Source organism: Mus caroli, chromosome 9 (assembly GCF_900094665.2).
Source record: "Mus caroli chromosome 9, CAROLI_EIJ_v1.1, whole genome shotgun sequence".
Classification (NCBI taxonomy): Eukaryota; Metazoa; Chordata; class Mammalia; order Rodentia; family Muridae; genus Mus; species Mus caroli.
Genome location: NC_034578.1, coordinates 22,419,375 through 22,438,275, shown reverse-complemented (window position 1 = coordinate 22,438,275; position 18,901 = coordinate 22,419,375). Strand labels below are relative to the sequence as shown.

The window sequence follows — 18,901 nt, the reverse complement described above, 5'->3', positions numbered from 1 at the left end:
GGGTGCCCACTTAGGCTCTTGATCAGACCATGGTATTGTAACATTGTGAACAAGACAGTGGGAGGTGGTCTTTTCTCTTAGAGAGAGTCTCTCTATGCAGTCTCTTCTAGAAAGAAAACCAAACAAACATGATTTTCTTCTGACTGAACCCAGGGACCACATGAATATAGAGTAAAAGCATTCATTCAGAAACTGAGTAGACCTGAGTAGGCCTGCTGTAGACACTTTTCCATTCTCTTGTCCTCATTTGTGACTGAAAACAATTTCAACAACTAAGAACCCATAGGTGTTTCACATGCAAGTCAAGCTACCAATTCCAGGTGATGGTGAGGGGTTTGTTGGTGATTATTACATGGTAGCAGAGGAGGTGGAATGTGACTTGGGTCAATGAGTAAACGCTACATACATGGTGATGAGGAGGAGCCAGTACAGATATGTGAACACATGCCTGTGAGCATACATGTTGGTACTTGTCTGTAGTCATGAGCACATATGTGTATATATGTCTGTGAACTATATAATGTACATACATGTATACATTCTTAGAACTGACTGATGAGAGGAGGGTCTTTTCATGAGGAAACTGAGGAAGAGGAGGAAGCAGGAGAGATTTTGATCCCCAGGAAGTATGTTGGAAAGGAGCTCCATGAACTGAAGCCAGCTGTCTGCATCTTTTTCTGGGTCTCAGATGGAGGGACACCGCTTTCAATACAGAAAGTTCAACTTCTGGAAAACTGTCCTCTTTCTCCGACCACTTTCTTATTATCTAGTACTACTCTGGGTCCCAGATACAACCCATGGAGAAACATACAAGCACAGAAATGCCATCCAGGTATCTGTGTGGGCCAAATGCAAGTACTCTCTCTCTTGAAGCTGTGTATAACTGAATAATATCTGCTGCAGCTTTGTCAAGTTCTCCAGAGCCTACACGGTGAGCCTACAGACTGAAACCTGACCTACTTCTCTCACAGCATCTGCTTGTGCTTCTGTCCTCCCAGCTTCCAGGCTGTTCCTCTGTCCTTGGACAGGTACAGGAGTCATTGCTCATTCCAAGCTGCCTTGCCTTTCTAGATGCTAGTCTTATTACCCTCTCCCTCTGTATAAATACAACCTTTTTTAGAGATGTAGAAACTTGGACCTATGGGATTGTGTGATGGCTCCAAACAAATCATGAAAATTTTCCAAGGCTGCCCTGATTCTGTCAGCCAGCTGTTTGGAGACACAGAGAATACAGTGTGGGATCTGACCCTGCACTGAGGAAAGTTTATTGAAACACAATCACTGAAGGTGGATGGGAGAGCTGACAGTGAGGGCATCTTAGGTGCTCTTCACCGCCCAGCTTTTGGCTTTTCACATGCACATCTTTCTGTATCTCAGTTGGACAGAGGCCTATACATGGGCCAGATCTCAGTTGAAAATCATCTTGACAAGTACTCACTTTGTTCTAGACAGGGGAAAGAAGATGATGTGTGCTTTGAAGCTGACCAGGCCATCAACTTGGCACAGACATGGATAGGTGTGATTGAGATGCTGCATCCTGGATAGAATACAAGGAGAATGGTGCCCACCACTGTGGCACTCCTCCTACCAAAGCTCACCACCTGGAAAAACCATCACAACCACAGCAGACAAACTCCCATGCAACAAAACACCAGAGTCTGATTCCTCAAAAGCTTCTATCAGAAGCGAGGAAGATCTAGGAAACTGCCATAGACAAGAGCATTCTAAAGACATATGAAGACAAAAGGTAATATATTATACTGAAAGTGATCTTTTGACAGAAAAAGAATATTATAGAGAGTTGAAGAATTAGGAGTGAACTACAGATGTTGGTTATTAATAATGCATTGGTATTGGGTCATTTGTATCTCACACAAACCATAGTAAGGGCTGATGGTATCAAGGAGGACATCAGGCATGTGAAGTATATGGAAACTTACTGCATAGTTTTCTCAGTTCATTTACATGGCCAAAATTCTTCTACAAGAAAAAAAATATATTAAACAGTTTTCAGTTTTCACATTTGGTCTCATATGTAAGGAACTTAGAAGTCATCACTCTTTCCTAACAAGAACACAGTTGACCAAATGTCAAATCTACAACTCTTGTTAGATACAACAAAGAATTGAGGACATAGGCAAACTTGGATACCCAGGTTATCCAGATAGGCTACTCCAGAGCAGAAGTCTCTGTGGAAATCAGAAAACTCAGTTACATTGACAGATTGCTGGTGTTCAGTGTGGTTACTCTCAGGAGGGAAGTCTCAGCACTAGGGGATAATTGTAAGGAGGTGACTTACTTTCCTTTGCTTCAAAAGGCCATTAATTTTTCAGGGTAAATATAGAAGAAAAGTTGATTTATGTTTTGAGAAGAAGGAGGTAGAAAGCTGTTTTAATTATTCCCAGAGCATCTGGCTATTGTGATAATGCTCTGATAAGCAATGTAAGTGAGAAAGAGTTTAATTTTGGTGATGGTTCCAGGTTCCAGTCCATCATGGTGGGATTGTCACAGTGGTAAGAGCTTGAGGGGAGAGTTATATCCTGTTTATAATCAGAAAGAGATGCAATGATAAAGTCATGCTGCTGTTCCATTTTCTTTCTCCATGGAATCCAGGATCTCAGACAGGGAATGATACTCACTGCAGTGGATGGGTCTTCCCAGGTCAGTTAATGTAATCAAGACATACTCAGTTGCACATTTGCCAGCTGATTAGACATATATCAAGTTGGCAGCAATAACCATCACAATTTCAGAAAGCATCATAGAAAGACAAGGGTGAGGCAATATGTTTAAGGAACTGAATCAAAAGTACCTACCTAGAATCCTGGATCCAGCAAAAATTACTTTAAAAGAGAAAGGACAGAAATCTTCAAAGAAAAACTTTGAAGGAAGCTTTTATTACTATAGTGTCTTGTGCTGAATGTTAAATGAGAAGTTTCAGAAAGAGGGAAAATAATGTTGGATAATCTTGATCTACATAAATAGTGAATGTGTAATAGAATCCTTTTGTTCTTTTAGACTTAGTTAATGAACTAAATAGCACTTTGAACAAATTAATGACAGCTACAAATGTATTTGATAATTATAGCTCTGAATAAGTGAAATGCATAAGATCAATGTGTAAAGTTAAATCTTCATTGTCAAACTGGCTGGATGTAAACCCAGGATGTACCAGACATAGATATATGGTGGATTTTCTAGATATGAGTAACTTAGAGGAGATAAACCACCTGAATGCATGTGGTACTATCTCTATGGCTGCAATGTTACCAGCTACCTCAGACTCTGATCATCAGGCCTTCATTACTGTAATGGATGGTAGTTCCTTTTATACATGAAGCAAAACAAGTCCTTGTTCCTTAAGTTGCTTCTGTCAGGTACTTTGTCACAGAAATGACAGAAGTGAACAATGCACAATCAGATAAGGGACCTGGTGCCAGTGGGAATTGAGAATGTACTATATAATGTTCTTGCACAACTTGTGCAATAGCATACGTTGAGAAAAGGGGTAGAACTAGCTATAAATGTATAATGGAGACTCAAAAAAATCATAAGTCTAAAATAAGATGATAAAAAGTTTGAAAGTATAATTAATGTTTTAAGAGAAAAAAAGTAAGCACACAGAATGTACTATCAAAACTAGAAAGGGTATAAAAAGAGAAAAAGAGGCATACGATGACTCATACTTATAATCCCAGCCTCAGGAAGTTGAAGCAAGAAGACTGCTTTGGGTATGAGGACAGTCTGTACTACAGTGTAGACCTTCCATCAAAAAATAAAATAAACCAAGATAAACAAACGAAACCCCTGGGCCTGTGAGATGTCTTGGCTGGCAAGTGCTTGAGGGGAAAGGACAGTGGCCTGAGCTCAAGCCCTAGAAGCCATGTAGAAAGTCAGTACAAGCATCTCAAGTACCTGCATGACCACTGTGCCCTTACAGGAGGAGGGAGCTAGAGACTGGAGCATCAGCCAGCGGCCAGGTACCCTGGAGTGTCACATGTTACAGAAACAAGAGGCATTCAGCCTGCACATGGTAGAAAGTGTCCTCTATAAACTCTGGTACATTCTCATGTCTGCAAAATTCCATGCCGCCCCACTAATACATAAAACATTAGCTCCAAGAAAACCTACTTTTGGCATCTAAGACTCAGAGAATCTATCTGTCTATCAATATATCCATCCACCCATTCATCATCCATCCCTCCATCTGGTAATTTTTTTTTTTTGAGACATGGTTTCTCTGTGTAGCCCTGGCTGTCCTGGAATTTACTCTATAGGCCATATTGGCCTCAAACTCACAGAGATCCACCTGCCTCTGACTTCCCAGTGCTGGTATTAAAGGTGTGTGCTACTACTTCATGGCTAAATATTTTAAGAGAGAAAAGAATTTAAGTTCTGAAACAGGTAAATGTATTGAATAAATGAATTAACTGCAAGAAATCACCTGAAACTAATGAAAATAAGCAAGGAAACAGATAAATAATAGCTCATGATGGCTCTGACTTTTCTATATTCTGCCTAAAGCTCAGATAACAGGCATGCAAGATCACACCTAGACCACATATGGTAGGACTTAATAAAAATGTCAGGAAGCATTTTGAACATCAATTTCCTAACTGTACTATTAAAGAAAAAATACTGTTAGGTTGTATAAAAATACTATAGGGTCCAAGTTGATACACTGTCTATGACATATGGTTTAGCTATAAAGATATAGAGAAATTAAAAATAAAGTAATGGAGATATATTCTGACATTAATCCAAGGAAGGCTATCTAATGCTGTTATATACAGAAAAGCAGACTGCAGAGAAAGCAAAGTGATGGGGATAAAAGAGTTCATAATGATAAGTTTGGCTTTCTTAGGAGACATAATACTTCTTAATGACCATGCCTAATCACAGTGGCAAAGGAGATAAAACTTGATAGAAGTGCAAGGGGAAATGGTTGAATCCATTGGTATGGTGGCACTTCTGGATCATCAATGGACACATCTAATAGCAGGAGACCAGTGAGGATGTGAAGACAACACCACTGGTTATGTAGATCTGATGAGCTGACATAGGAGATGATTTCAATCACCACACACATTCCTCTCAAGACCACATGGAATGAGTACACAGATAGAAAACGTGGGCTTTCAAACACACCTCACTAAATCTAAAAGATACCAAACCATGGAAAGCGTGATCTCAGACAATCAAAAAAGATCTAGAAATAAACAATAATAAACAACAAAAGGTAGCCGGTCTCTTCATAAATACTTGGACATTCAGAAACATGCACCGAAGCAATACAGGATTCAAGGAGAAAGTCTCCAAGGAATATTGTGATGAAAATTAAAATCATTCCTCAAAATCTGTGGGATTCAGTGGGATTAATGGCAAGAGAGATATTTTTAGTACAGAATACATAAGTTTACAAGAAAAGTTCAAGGTTAATATGCTCAGCATCTACCTTAGGAAGCTCCAATAAATAGAGAAAAATTCAAAGTAAGTTAACAGCAAAAAGTAAACAGTAAAACAAGAATCAGTGATTTTTAAAGTGGGAAATCAATAGAGACAACCAACAGAACCAAAGACAGCTCTTTGAAAACATCAATGAAATTGATAAATACACTCCTAGGTTAACTAAGAGAAACAGAAGAGTTACAAATCCCTCCTATCAGATATGAGCAGGAAGACATTTGTATGGATTCCTGAAAATTTAAAGGTTAAAAGATAATCAAATTTGAAAAGGCACATAAGACTGAGGAAGCCATTGAAATGCAAAGTTTATCCGAATTCATGAAAAAAAAATAGACGATTTAACTAGGTACATGTTTATTAGAATGGAACAATTATACCTTCTGCCCCAGAATGAAAGCATAAATCCTGGTGTGCTTGGTGGAAAATTTACAAAATGTTTAAGAGAAAAATCATCCTAGGTCTTTGCAATCTCTCCTAGAAAATAAGTCTGGATGCCCATTCTATTGACTTGGTGGTGGTTCTCAGATGCCCTCCCCTCAAACCTATATGTGTATATGAGTGTGTGTATTCAGCTGAACATGGGACAAATCTGTATTTATATTGAACACACATGCTATATAGTAAAGTACTACAACTATTTAAATAGTTGAGATGTGATTTGTCCTCTAACATTATTTTTGGAAGCTTGGTCATTGAAGGAGACATGTGGTCACTGTGAATACTCTCTTAGAAGGGACTAAGGTAGATATCAAGAGATGAAGTGAGGCTATGTGGGAGTAACTTTGTGGATGCTCATACCCATTATAGAGAACGGTGCAATAATTTATATAACTGACATCTCTCTATACACTCCAGATATCTATAGATCACTTATAATACTCATTACCATATATGTGATGGTTAAATGTGATTGTCAACTTGATTGTGTCTGGAATCAACTAAAACCCAAGATGGTGGCACTCCAACAAATATATATTTTCTGGGCTAATATTCACCTATCAGTGAGTGCATATCTAATGACTTCTTTTGTGATTGGGTTACCTCACTAAGGATGATATCCTCCAGATCTATCCATTTGTCCAAGAATTTCATAAATCCATTGTTTTTAATAGCTGAGTAGTGTAAATGTATCACATTTTCTTCATTGTGTAAATGTATCACATTTTCTGTATCCATTCTTCTGTTGAGGGACATCTGGGTTCTTTCCAGCTTCTGGATATTATAAGTAAGGCTGCTATGAACATAGTGGAGCATGTGTTCTTGTTACCAGTTGGAACTTCTTCTAGGTATATGCCCAGGAGAAGTATTGCTGGATCTTTTGGTAGTATTATGTCCAATTTTCTGAGAAACCTCCAGATTGACTTCCAGAATGGTTGTACAAGCTTACAATCCCACCAGCAGTGGAGGAGTGTTCCTCTTTCTCCACATCCTCACCAGCATTTGCTGTCACCTGAATTTTTGATCTTAGCTATTTTGACTTGTGTGAGGTGGAATCTCAGGGTTGTCTTGATTTGCATTTCTCTGATGATTAAGGATGATGAACATTTTTTTTTCAGGTGCTTCTCAGCCCTGCAGTATTCCTCAGTTGAGAATTCTTTGTTTAGCTCTGTACCCCATTTTTAATGGGGTTTTTTGAATTTCTGGAGTCCAGCTTCTTGAGCTCTTTGTATATATTGGATATTAGTCTTCTATGAGATTTAGGATTGGTAAAAATCCTTTCCCAATTGTTGGTGGCGTTTTTGTCTTATTGACAGTGTCTTTTGCCTTACAGAAGCTTTGCAATTTTATGAGGTCCCATTTGTCAATTCTTGATCTTACAGCACAAGCCATTGCTGTTCTGTTCAGGAATTTTTCCCCTGTGCCCATATCTTTGAGACTTTTCCCTACTTTTTTTGTGGACGTTGTACATCGTGGTGCGGAGCCTAGTGCGCACCACGATGTACAACGTCCACAAGCAGTGGCAAGATAGCCATTTTTACTATATTNATCCTGCCAATCCATGAGCATGGGAGATCTTTCCATCTTCTGAGATCTACTTCAATTTCTTTCTTCAGGGACTTGAAGTTCTTATCATACAGATCTTTCACTTCCTTAGTTAGAGTCACACCAAGGAATTTTATATTATTTGTGACTATTGTGAAGGGTGTTGTTTCCCTAATTTCTTTCTCAGTCCATTTATCATTTGTGTAGAGAAAGGCCATTGATTTNTTTGAGTTAATTTTCTATCCAGCTACTGCACTGAANCTATTTATCAGGTTTAGGAGTTCTCTGGTGGAATTTTTGGGGACACTTATATATACTATCATATCATCTGCAAATAGTGATATTTTGGCTTCTTCCTATCCCCTTGATGTCCTTTTGTTGTTGAATTGCTATGGCTAGGACTTCAAGCACTATATTGAATAGGTAGGGAGAAAGTTGACAGTCTTGTCTAGTCCCTTATTTTAGTGGGATTGCTTCATGTTTCTCACAATTTACTTGGATGTTAGCTACTGGTTTGCTGTAGATTGCTTTTATCATGTTTAGGTATGGGTCTTGAATTCCTGATCTTTCCAAATATGTTATCATGAAGGGGTGTTGGATTTTGTCAAATGATTTCTCAGCATCTAACGAGATGATCATGTGGTTTTTGTCTTTGAGTTTGTTTATATAGTGGATTACGTTGATGAATTTCCATATATTAAACCATCCCTGCATCCCTGGGATGAAACCTACTTGGTCATGATGGATGATTGTTTTGATGTGTTCTTGGATTAAGTTTGTGAGGATTTTATTGAGTATTTTTGTATCAATACTCATAAGTGAAACTGGTCTGATGTTCTCTTTCTTTGTTGGAACTTTGTGTGGTTTAGGTATCAGAGTAATTGTGGCTTCATAGAATGAATTGGGTACATTACCTTCTGTTTCTATTTTGTGGAATAGTTTGAGGAGAGTTGGAATTATGTCTTCTTTGAAGGTCTGATATCACTCTGCACTAAACCCATCTGGTCCTGGGCTTTTTTTTTTTTTTTTTTGGGAGATTATTGATGACTGCTTCTATTTCTTTAGGGGAAATGGGACTGTTTAGATCATTAATCTGATTCTGATTTAACTTTGGTACCTGGTATCTGTCTAGGAAGTTGTCCAATACATCTAGGTTTTCCAGTTTTGTTAAGTATAGCCTTTTGTAGTAGGATCTGATGGTGTTTTGGATTTCCTCATGATCTGTTGTTATGTCTCCCTTTTCATTTCTGATTTTGTTAATTAGGATGCTGTCCCTGTGCCCTCTAGTTAGTCTGGCTCAGGGTTTATCTATATTGTTGATTTGCTCAATGAACCAGCTCTTGGTTTGGTTGATACTTTGAATAGTTCTTTTTGTTTCCACTTGGTTGATTTCAGCCCTGAGTTTGATTATTTCTTGCCATCTACTCCTCTTGGGTGAATTTGCTTCCTTTAGTTCTAGTGCTTCTAGGTGTGCTGTCAGGCTGCTAGTATATACTCTCTCTAGTTTCTAGTTGGATGCACTCAGGGCTATGAGTTTTCCTCTTAGGTCTGCTCTAATTTTGTCCCATAAGTTTGGGTATGCTGTGGCTTCATTTTAAGTAAACTCTAAAAAGTCTTTAATTTCTTTCTTTATTCCTTCCTTGACCAAGGTATCATTGAAAAGAGTGTTGTTCAGTTTCCACATGAATGTTGACTTTCTATTATTTATGTTATTGAATATCAGCCTTAGTTCTTGGTCGTCAGATAGGATGCTTGGGATAATTTCAATAGTTTTGTATCTGTTGAGGCCTGTTTTATAACCAATTATGTGGTCAGTTTTGGAAGAGGTACCATGTGGAGCTGAGAAGAAGGTATATCCTTTTGTTTTAATATAAAATGTTCTGTAGATATCAATTAAATCCATTTGTTTCATAACTTTTGTTAGTGTCCATGTGTCTCTGTTTTGTTTCTGTTTCCAGGATCTGTCCATTGATGAGAGTGGGATGTTGAAGTCTCCCACTACAATTGTGTGAGGGACAATGTGTGCTTAGAACTTTACTACAGTTTCCCTAATGAATGTGGCTGCCCTTGTTTTTGGAGCATAGATATTCAGAATTCAGAGTTCATCTTGCTTGATTTTAACTTTGATGAGTAAGAAGTGCCCCCTTTGTCTTTTTTGATAACTTTGCATTGGAAGTCAATTTTATTCGATATTAGAATGACTACTCCAGCTTGTTTCTTCAGACCATTTGCTTGGAAAATTGTTTTCCAGCCCTTTACTCTGAGGTAGTGTCTGTCCTTTTCCCTGAGGTGGGTTTCCTGTAAGCAACAAAATGTTGGGTCCTGTTTGTGTAGCCAGTCTACTAGTCTATGTCTTTTTATTGGGTAATTGAGTCAGTTGATATTAAGAGATATTAAGGAAAAGGAATTGTTGCTTCCTGTTATTTTTGTTGTTAGAGTTGGAATTCTGTTCTTGTGGCTATCTTCTTTTAGGTTTGTTGAAGGATTACTTCCTTGCTTTTTCTAGGGCATAATTTCCCTCCTTTGTGTTGGAGTTTTCCCTTTATTATCCTTTGAATGGCTGGATTCATGGAAAGATACTGTGTGAATTTTTTTTTTTCATGGAATACTTTGGTTTCTTCATCTATGGTAATTGAAATTTTTGCTGGGTATAGTAGCCTAGGCNGGCATTTGTGTTTTCTTAGGGTCTGCATAGCATCTGTCCAGGATCTTCTGGATTTCATAGTCTCTGGTGAAAGTCTGGTGTAATTATAATAGGCCAGCCTTCATATGTTACTTGACCTTTTTCCCTTACTGCTTTTAATATTCTGTCTTTAGTGCATTTGATATTCTGCTTATTATGTGTTTGGAAGAATTTCTTTTCTGGTCCAGTCCATTTGGAGTTCTGTAGGCTTCTTGTTTGTTCATGGGCATCTCTTTCTTTTGGTTTGGGAAGTTTTCTTCTATAATTTTGTTGAAGATATTTACTGGCCCTTTAAGTTGCAAATCTTTATTTTTATCTATACCTATTATCCTTAGGTTTGGTCTTCTCCTTGTGTCCTGGATTTCCTGGATGTTTTGAGTTAGGGTCTTTTTGCATTTTACATTTTCTTTGATTGTTGTGTCCATGTTCTCTATGGAATCTTTTTCACCGGAGATTCTCTCTTCCTTCTCTTGTATTCTGTTGCTGATGCTCACATCTATGGTTTCTGATTTCTTTCCTAAGATTTCTATTTCCAGGTTTCTCTCCCTTTGGGTTTTCTTCATTGTTTCTACTTCCATTTTTAGGTCTTGGATGGTTTTGTTCACTTCTCTCACCTGTTTGTTTGTGTTGTCCTGTAACTCTTTATAGGATTCTTTGTTTCCTCTTTAAGGACTTCTACCTGTTTATTAGTGTTTTCCTGTAATTGTTTGAGGGATTTTTGTGCTTCCCCTTTAAGGACTTCTACCTACTTAGCAGTGTTCTCCTGTATTTCTTTAAGTGAGTTATTAATGACCTTCTTAAAATATTCTACCAGCATCATGAGATATGATTTTATATCCGACTCTTGCTTTTTTTGTGTGTTGGGGTATCCAGAACTTGCTGTGGTGGGTGTACTGGGTTCTGATGTTGCCAAGTGGTCTTGGTTTCTGTTAGTAAGATTCTTCCATTTGCCTTTTGCCATCTGGTAATCTCTGTTTTTCGATGTTCTAGCTGCCTCTGGCTGGAGTTTGTTCCTCCTTTGATTCTTTAGCCTCTGTCAGCACTCCTGAGAGTCCAACACTCTATTGAATCCCAGTGGTCAGAGCACTCTCTGCAGGCAAGCTCTCCTCTTTCAGGGAAGGTGCACAGCATTCTGGAACTCAGATCTATCTCATGAGTCCTGGAAGCCGACTCTGCTCTTGTGGGGAAGGTGCCCAGGGATCTGCCTCCTGGTCTCTCAGCTCTGCCTCCTGGCTGAGGATGAAGGCCAGAGGGGACACTGTTTAAGAAGCTCTGTTGCTTTTGTGGCCCACAAGCTCTCCTGTGTAGACTGGTCTAAGTGACCCCAAGATCCTGGGTGTGCTAGGGCTCACCGAGTTCGCACACAAGATGGTGTGGGGCTGGAGCCACCAGTACAAATCCCAGCTGCCAGTTGGGTGGGTTTCCTTTGTCTCTGTTCCTGCAGTGATCCCAAGATCCTGGGTGTGCTAAGCCCACTGAGTTCAGGCCCAAGATGGTGCAGGTTTGGCACTGACTGGAATGAACCCCAGCTGCTGGTTGGGCGGGTTTCCTTTGTCTCTGTTCCTGCTGGCACAAGACCCTCCGGAATTTTTTTGAACAGATGTTATGTTCCACTCTCCAGTGATCTCAAGAACCTGGGTGTGCTAGGGCCCTCTGAATTCACACCCAAGATGGCGCAGGGCTGGTGCTGACCTGAACAAACCCCAGCCACTGGTCAGATGGGTTTTCTTTATTCCTGTTCCTGCTGGCACAAGACCCTCTGGGATTTTTTGGAACAGATGTTGTGTTCCACTCACCAGTGATCTCAAGAACCTGGGTGTGCTAGGGTGCCTGCAGCGTGGAGAGTCCTCTGGGGACCTTGGGACCCTCCTCTGAGTTCACACCCAAGATCCCAAATATTTTCTTTTTTCTTTTTCTTCTTTTTTTTTTTCAGAAAGTCAGATTATTTCTAAGACTTTGTCATAAAACTTTTAGCAGGTACCAATAGTTACCTGCCATACTCGCACCAAGTTGTCTGTATAGCCAGCAAACAGAATCTGGCCATCAGCAGACCATGCCAAAGAGGTACACTGGGGTGGTTCTGCCTTGCTGCTGGTGCTGATAACTTCTTGCTTCAATTCATCTACAATGATCTTGCCCTCCAAGTCCCAGATCTTGATACTGGGACCAGTGGCAGCACAGAGCCAGTAGCGGTTGGGGCTGAAGCACAAGACATTGATGATGTCCCCACCATCTAAAGTGTAAAGGTGCTTGCCTTCATTGAGATCCCACAGCATAGCCTGACCATCCTTGCCTCCAGAAGCACAGAGGGATCCATCTGGAGAGACAGTCACTGTGTTCAGGTAGCCAGTGTGGCCAATGTGGTTGGTCTTTAGCTTGCAGTTAGCCAGATTCCACACCTTGACTAGCTTGTCCCATCTGCAGGAGATGATAGGGTTGCTGCTGTTCGGGGAGAAGTGGACACAAGACACCCATTCTGAATGACTCTCATCCTGGACGGTGTACTTGCAGACACCCAGAGTATTCCACAACTTTATGGTCTTGTCTCAGAACCCAGAGACATTCTGCCGGTTGTCAGAGGAGAAGGCCACACTCAGCACATCCTTGGTGTGGCCGACAAATTGCCTTGTGGTGGTGCTCGTTGTGAGATCCTAGAGGCGCAGCGTTCCGTCCCAGGAGCCCGAGAGGGCAAACTGACCATCAGAGGATATAACAACATCACTAACGAAGTGGGAGTGACCTCGCAGAGCATGTTGTGGTATGTCATAGTTGGTCTCATCTCTGGTCAGCTTCCACATGATGATGGTCTTGTCTCGAGACGCAGACAGGATCATGTCCAGGGACTGCGGTGTGGTGGCGCTCTGTGTTATCCATCCATTATGGCCCTTAAGGGTCCCACGAAGGGTCATCTGCTCCGTCATGGCTGCAGTTGATTTGAGGGTCGCCGCAGCGACAAGGATGGCACCGGATAGCTCTGAGAGCCAAGCACCACCCCCAAATATTTTCTTAATCAGATTATTTGAAGCATGAAGGACTATCCCAAGTGTGGATGTCACCTTGTGAATGCAACCCAGATAAAATGCCACACAAGAATTAATCTTTGGTTTTTGTCTACTTGTCTTCAGCTTAGGGATTTCAACATAAACTTAAAATCTCCAGGTCTCCTCAAGTGACAGTCTGGGAGTACTGAGACATCCAACACTTTTTATTATTATTGAAAATATATTTTCTTCAGGCAGTATATTCTAAGTAGAGGTAGGTCCTGCTCCTTCTTCTACTCTCATCTGTATCTGCACCCATTCTGTCTCTCATTAGAAAACAAATAAGCATCCAAGGAATAATAATCAAATAAGATAAAATGAATTCAAAGAGATTGAAATAGGACAAAGCAACCAAACAACAAGCAGAGCCAAAACAGTAGCAAAAGCACAAGAAACACATATAGATGCAGAGGCACACACAGTTGCACATACAGAAGTCTAAATAAAACAAACAAACAAACAAACAAGCCATGATATGTACTCAATGCACTGACTTCATATTATGAGACAAAGATCCTCTAAAGATGCTGTTGTGTGTTGGTCATCTACTGCTAGGTATGGGGCTGAGCCTTAAGAGTGGTTTGTTTCTCTACTGAGACTCCCTTGGAGAAGGCTAAGTTTTTTCATTTGCAGTGGCTATCAGTTGGAGATAGCTTCTGGGCATGTGTCCACATATCGTTTTAGCTCTAGGACCCCATCTGGTGCAGAGCAGTACAGGACCTGTGCATGCTATCCAAGTCATCATGAGGTCATATGCTCATCAGTCCTGCTGGGTCTAGAAGGCCTTGTTTCCCTGGTGTCCATTATTCCCTCTGGCTTTTATGCTCTCTGAATCTCCTCTTCCATAAATTTCTCTGAGCCCTGAGGAGAGGGATTTAATGCCATTATCCCATGTTGGAATGAGTATCCTAAAGTCTCTCACTGATATTGTCCGGCTGTGGGTCTCTATATTTGTTCCCATCTTTTGCAGGAGGAAGCTTCTCTGATGATGGCTGAGCAAGAAACCGATATCTGAATACAGCAGATTATCATCAGGAGTAACTTTATTGCTATGTTTCTTCAGCAGAACAGTTATATTTGGTTTTCTCCTTAATCCCTGGCCTATCTTGTCTTAGATTCTTAGACACTCAAGCAGCATTGGCTATGGTTTCTTTCTCATAGAGTTAGCCTTAACTTAAATCAGATATTGATTGGTCACTCCCATAAGCTTTAGCCACCACTGTACTGGCATATCTTGCAGTTAGGTCACTGTTGTAGATCACAGGGTATGTAGCTGGGTTGGTGTTTACCTTTCTCCTTTGGTAGTATGGAGTACCTTCCTATACCATGAACTGTTCAGTAGGGGTGAAGGTTTGCACCAGCTTGACTTCTCTGTGTTCAGTGAATTGTGTAGAATTTGTCTCCAGCAATAGGGCCTTACCATCAGTTTGGGAAAAGCTTTTAATAACTTGGGCAATAGGTTGGGTTATTTGGGGGTTCCCATGAGACCCCTTTGGCTATAAACTATATTAGATGTAACCCATTCCTAGTACTGGAAGCTTCATTTTGTGCTGAAAGATGTCCAGTTTGGGATATGTTTATCCTATTATTTGAAAATTTCTTTTAAATAGTCTTCATACGGGGGCTGGTAAGATGGCTCAGTGGGTAAGAGCACCCGACTGCTCTTCCGAACGTCCGGAGTTCAAATCCCAGCAACCACATGGTGGCTCACAACCATCCTTAACGAGATCTGACTCCCTCTTCTGGAGTGTCTGAAGACAGCTACAGTGTACTTACATATAATCAATAAATAAATCTTAAAAAAAAAAAAGATAGTCTTCATACATTTATATATTTTAGATAGCCTCTACTTTATTAGGTTTTGATATGACCCCTCAAATGCCCCATACTTTTAGCTCTCCCTCCATATATTCCCTCCTTCATTCCCCTCTTTTTCCCTTTTCTTATTTGATCCTCTGATTCCAGGACCCTGTCCCAAATCCATCCATAACTATCTATTATATTTCCCCTTCCTAGAGAGATTCTCTCCTTCCTTCATAGTCTCTTACTCTTTACTTAACCTCTGTAGTTATACAGATTATAGCTTTCTTATCAATGGCTTAACAGGAAAGACCCACATATAAATGAAAATGTACCATATTTCTTTCTGGGTCTGAGTTAACCCACTAAGGATAATTTTTTTTCTAGTTCTATTCATTTACCTCTGAATTTCATTATTTAATTTTTAATAGCTGAGTATTATTATGTAAATACAGCATATTTTTCTTATTCATTCATCCATTGACTAATATGTAGGGAATTTCCAATTTCTGGCTATTATGAATACAACAGCAATGAACACGCTTACACAAGTGTCTTTATAGTAGTATGAAGGATCCATTCGTATATGCTCAGGAATGGTAGGTATAGTTGGAGCTTGAGGTAGATTGATTCCCATCTTCATGAGGAACCACCATACTGATTTTCATAGTGGCTGTACAAATTTTCATTCCTTCTAGCAATGGATGAGTGTTTCCCTTACGCACATTCATGCTGACAGTCAGCCTTGTGAACTGAACAACTATTGAATTCTTGTTTTTTCTGTCATGAGTCAACCATTTTTGGCTACCTGTGCCATACTCTACAAGTCAGTATAATAAATCCCCTTTTATAATATATACTTGATTTTCCTCTAAGTCCTTGGACTGTTTAGTCTTAGGCTTTACAGCCAGCATACTGCACTATACATGTAAAAAATTTCACTGCATTCTACTATAAAGATTGTGTGTGTGTGTTGCTTTAAAGAACCCTTACTAATGTAGCATATATTATTTTGGTGTAATAAAATACCCATGACTGGATTACTCACAGAGAAAAGAGTTTTGTCTAGCTCAAAGTATTAGTGTCTAAAATAGTTTTAAAAGCCTTAGCAGTACTTTTGGTGATGGTTTCCTTGGTTGCTTTTCATGTCAGGTTATATCATGGTAACTGATCATATGAAAACAAGATCACATGGTGACAAGGAGAGCCAGGGAGTATGATTAGTTAGGCTAGCTACTTTATAACAACTCACTTCTTCTTATGATAACTTTCAAGGGCAGTGTCTTCCTCAAGGACCACAGGGATCCTTTCAATATTCAGGACCAATATACCAATACATGAGCCTTAGAGTTGTCTTCTAACCAAAACAAAGGAGAGTATAGCAGAAAGCCATGTGAACAGTTGTGCTGTGATATTTAAGAATATGACAAGAAATATGCCTAGACATGTTCTGTAGGAATGCTATTTGTTTCATGTTTTTAAAGACTTATTTATTTTATTGTCTGTACATGAGTGTTTGCCTGTATGTATGTATGTGTGTATGTATATATGTATGTATGTATGTATGTATGTATGTATGTATGTATGTCTATGCCTGGTAACTGCAGAAGTCAGAGGAAGGCCTCTATCCCTCAGAACTTGAGCTGTATAGTAGGTATTAGGTATGGAACTTGGGTCCTTTGTAAGAGCAACAAGTATTCTAAACATGGACCTATTTCTCCAGCCAGTTTCATATATTTTTGATAAAAGGTCAGTTTAATGCATACAAATGGAATCTACAAACATGAGGTCTGTGTACCTCGAACTCATTGTACAATGAGAGCATCATGTCAATATTCAAGCAGATAAATATATTATAAGAAATTACTACAAGTCTGTACACCTCACAAATATACATGTAAAAATTCTCAATAAAAAGATTAATGAATTTAATACAGCAATATATAAGAAAAATATATACCATGACCAATCTGAACATATTTCATACATGCAAGACTGGTTCAACATGTGACAGTAATGAATGCAATTCATCATGTCAGTGCTAAAGAAGAAAATTCATGTGATTATGTTAATATTCAAGCAAAACAGCTTAACAAAATCTAATATCTCACCATGATAAAAAATCTTCAGCAAGAATAGCAAGAAGTTTCTAAACAGGGTCAAGAACACTACACAAAACCCACAGTCAAAATTCTGTGTAATGATGAGAAATTTGAAGATTTCTACTAATACCAGGGGCAGGAGCAAAATGCCTCTTCCACTGCTGCTTTTCAAAGTACACTGGAACCAACAGATCTTTAAGTGGACTTAAGATCTGCTCAACAAGCAGGAAACCATGTCTGATACTGGAAACTTAACTAACTAATCACTGCTAATGAAATCATGATTATTGAAAGATAATTTACAGCCACTAATTTACTACACCAGTATAATCCTTAACAATTTATAAAGATTTGTCCTTATACATATAAATAAGTGCAGTTTTTGTCTCTCATCAAGGAATCTTAGCAACAGAGAAGACTGAAAAAAATCTACAACCAACCAATATGCACAGTTATGGAGTGTAGTCCCAATAGATACAGCTACAGAACACTCCCCCACCTAAGGCTCAGGGAAAATCAAAGAAGAGGGATGGAATTGTAATAGCCAGAGGGTTAGGAATTTTCCTATGAGATTGTGTCTCTTAGTAACATCAGAATCTGCAACTGTAAAAACAACCAACATGGCTAAACTAAATGTGAGCTGAATAAAGAGAAGACAATTATGCCAAACTTCATGAGAAAAAGCCCACAAGGCTTCAATCCTACACAAAGAATGCCAGGCAATAGAATAAAGATAAGATGGGAGAGATGGCCCTCCCTAGGGAAGATCACATCAGTTGATTTTCTAGTGCCAAAGAGTTTGCTATGAAAACATAGATACAAGCAACATTATATAACTCAACATGTTATATCTGGGGATATGTATGTAAATCCAAATACTTATATGCCTGCAATAACAATATGGAAAGGTTTGGAGGGAGGAAAGGGAAAGAAGAGATGTAATTAAAAATTCAATCTCAAAAATAACAATAAACTGCACTGGAAATCTCAATGCAATAAACCCAGGAAAGCATTTAGAAAACATATATATTTGTAAGAAATGAAACTTCATCCACAGTTATCATGATTATCTATGTAGAAAATGACAAGGAATCAATAACCATGAAGTCCTGAAACTAAGAAATGGTTGCAGCAAGTATACAGGACAGCAGGTTAATACAAGAAATCTAAACACATCTCTATGTAAAAGTGGAGAGTGACTGAAGTTCTCATTAAAACTGCAATGTCATTTGCATGGCACCAGAAGTGAGCAGTTAGGAAAGAAATCAATCAAAACATATGGGAAATCTGTGTGAGAAAAGTACAAGAATCTCATGAAAGAATTAAAAGATATAAATAAATACATATGCCGCACACATAGATAGAGATGTCTGATATTATTAAGATGTCAGTCCATTTCTAGTTGGTGTACAGTCTTACTTTCAATGCTAACCACAGGTCTAGCAAGTAATAACACTACTACCTGTTTTGATTTGTCTTGTATTTTTTTTTGTTTTTTTTTGCTTTTTAATTTTGATAAAGGGTCTTCCTATGTAGGCCTGGGAAGCCTGGAGTTTGAAGTGAAGATTTCTGGTTTCTTTGGAAACTCAGTTGCGCCACGTGATGTTTGTCTGGAAGCTGTCTTGTGAGCAGATATTTTTGGTGAAGCAGAGGCTTGAGAGGGTGCAATGTTTGGAAAGAGTGTAAGTAGAACCCCACAGACAATGAAAGGATGTTGTTGCATTGCTATGCCTTGCAACACTTCACTGGTCTTCGCTGGTCATGAAAGTCTTTGCTGGTCTTTGCTGGTGTTCACTTCATAGAGAGAAATGCATGGAGCCACTGAC

The 18,901-nt window shown here is 39.2% G+C and overlaps 1 long non-coding RNA gene and 1 pseudogene across 2 annotated transcripts in view; one reads left to right on the top strand and one right to left on the bottom strand.

The window, feature by feature from the left end:
- The window catches only part of LOC110301806, a 63,311-nt gene extending 61,570 nt beyond the window's left edge, over positions 1-1,741 (top strand). The window contains exon 4 of the long non-coding RNA XR_002378741.1: positions 1,449-1,741. This is a non-coding gene — a long non-coding RNA (uncharacterized LOC110301806). The remainder of the gene's footprint in view (positions 1-1,448) is intronic.
- Positions 1,742-12,060: 10,319 nt separating this feature from the next.
- LOC110301805 lies at positions 12,061-13,068 on the bottom strand (annotated as a pseudogene). The gene has a single exon (XR_002378740.1). The product of XR_002378740.1 is annotated as a receptor of activated protein C kinase 1 pseudogene (transcript).
- Between the last annotated feature and the right edge of the window lie 5,833 nt (positions 13,069-18,901).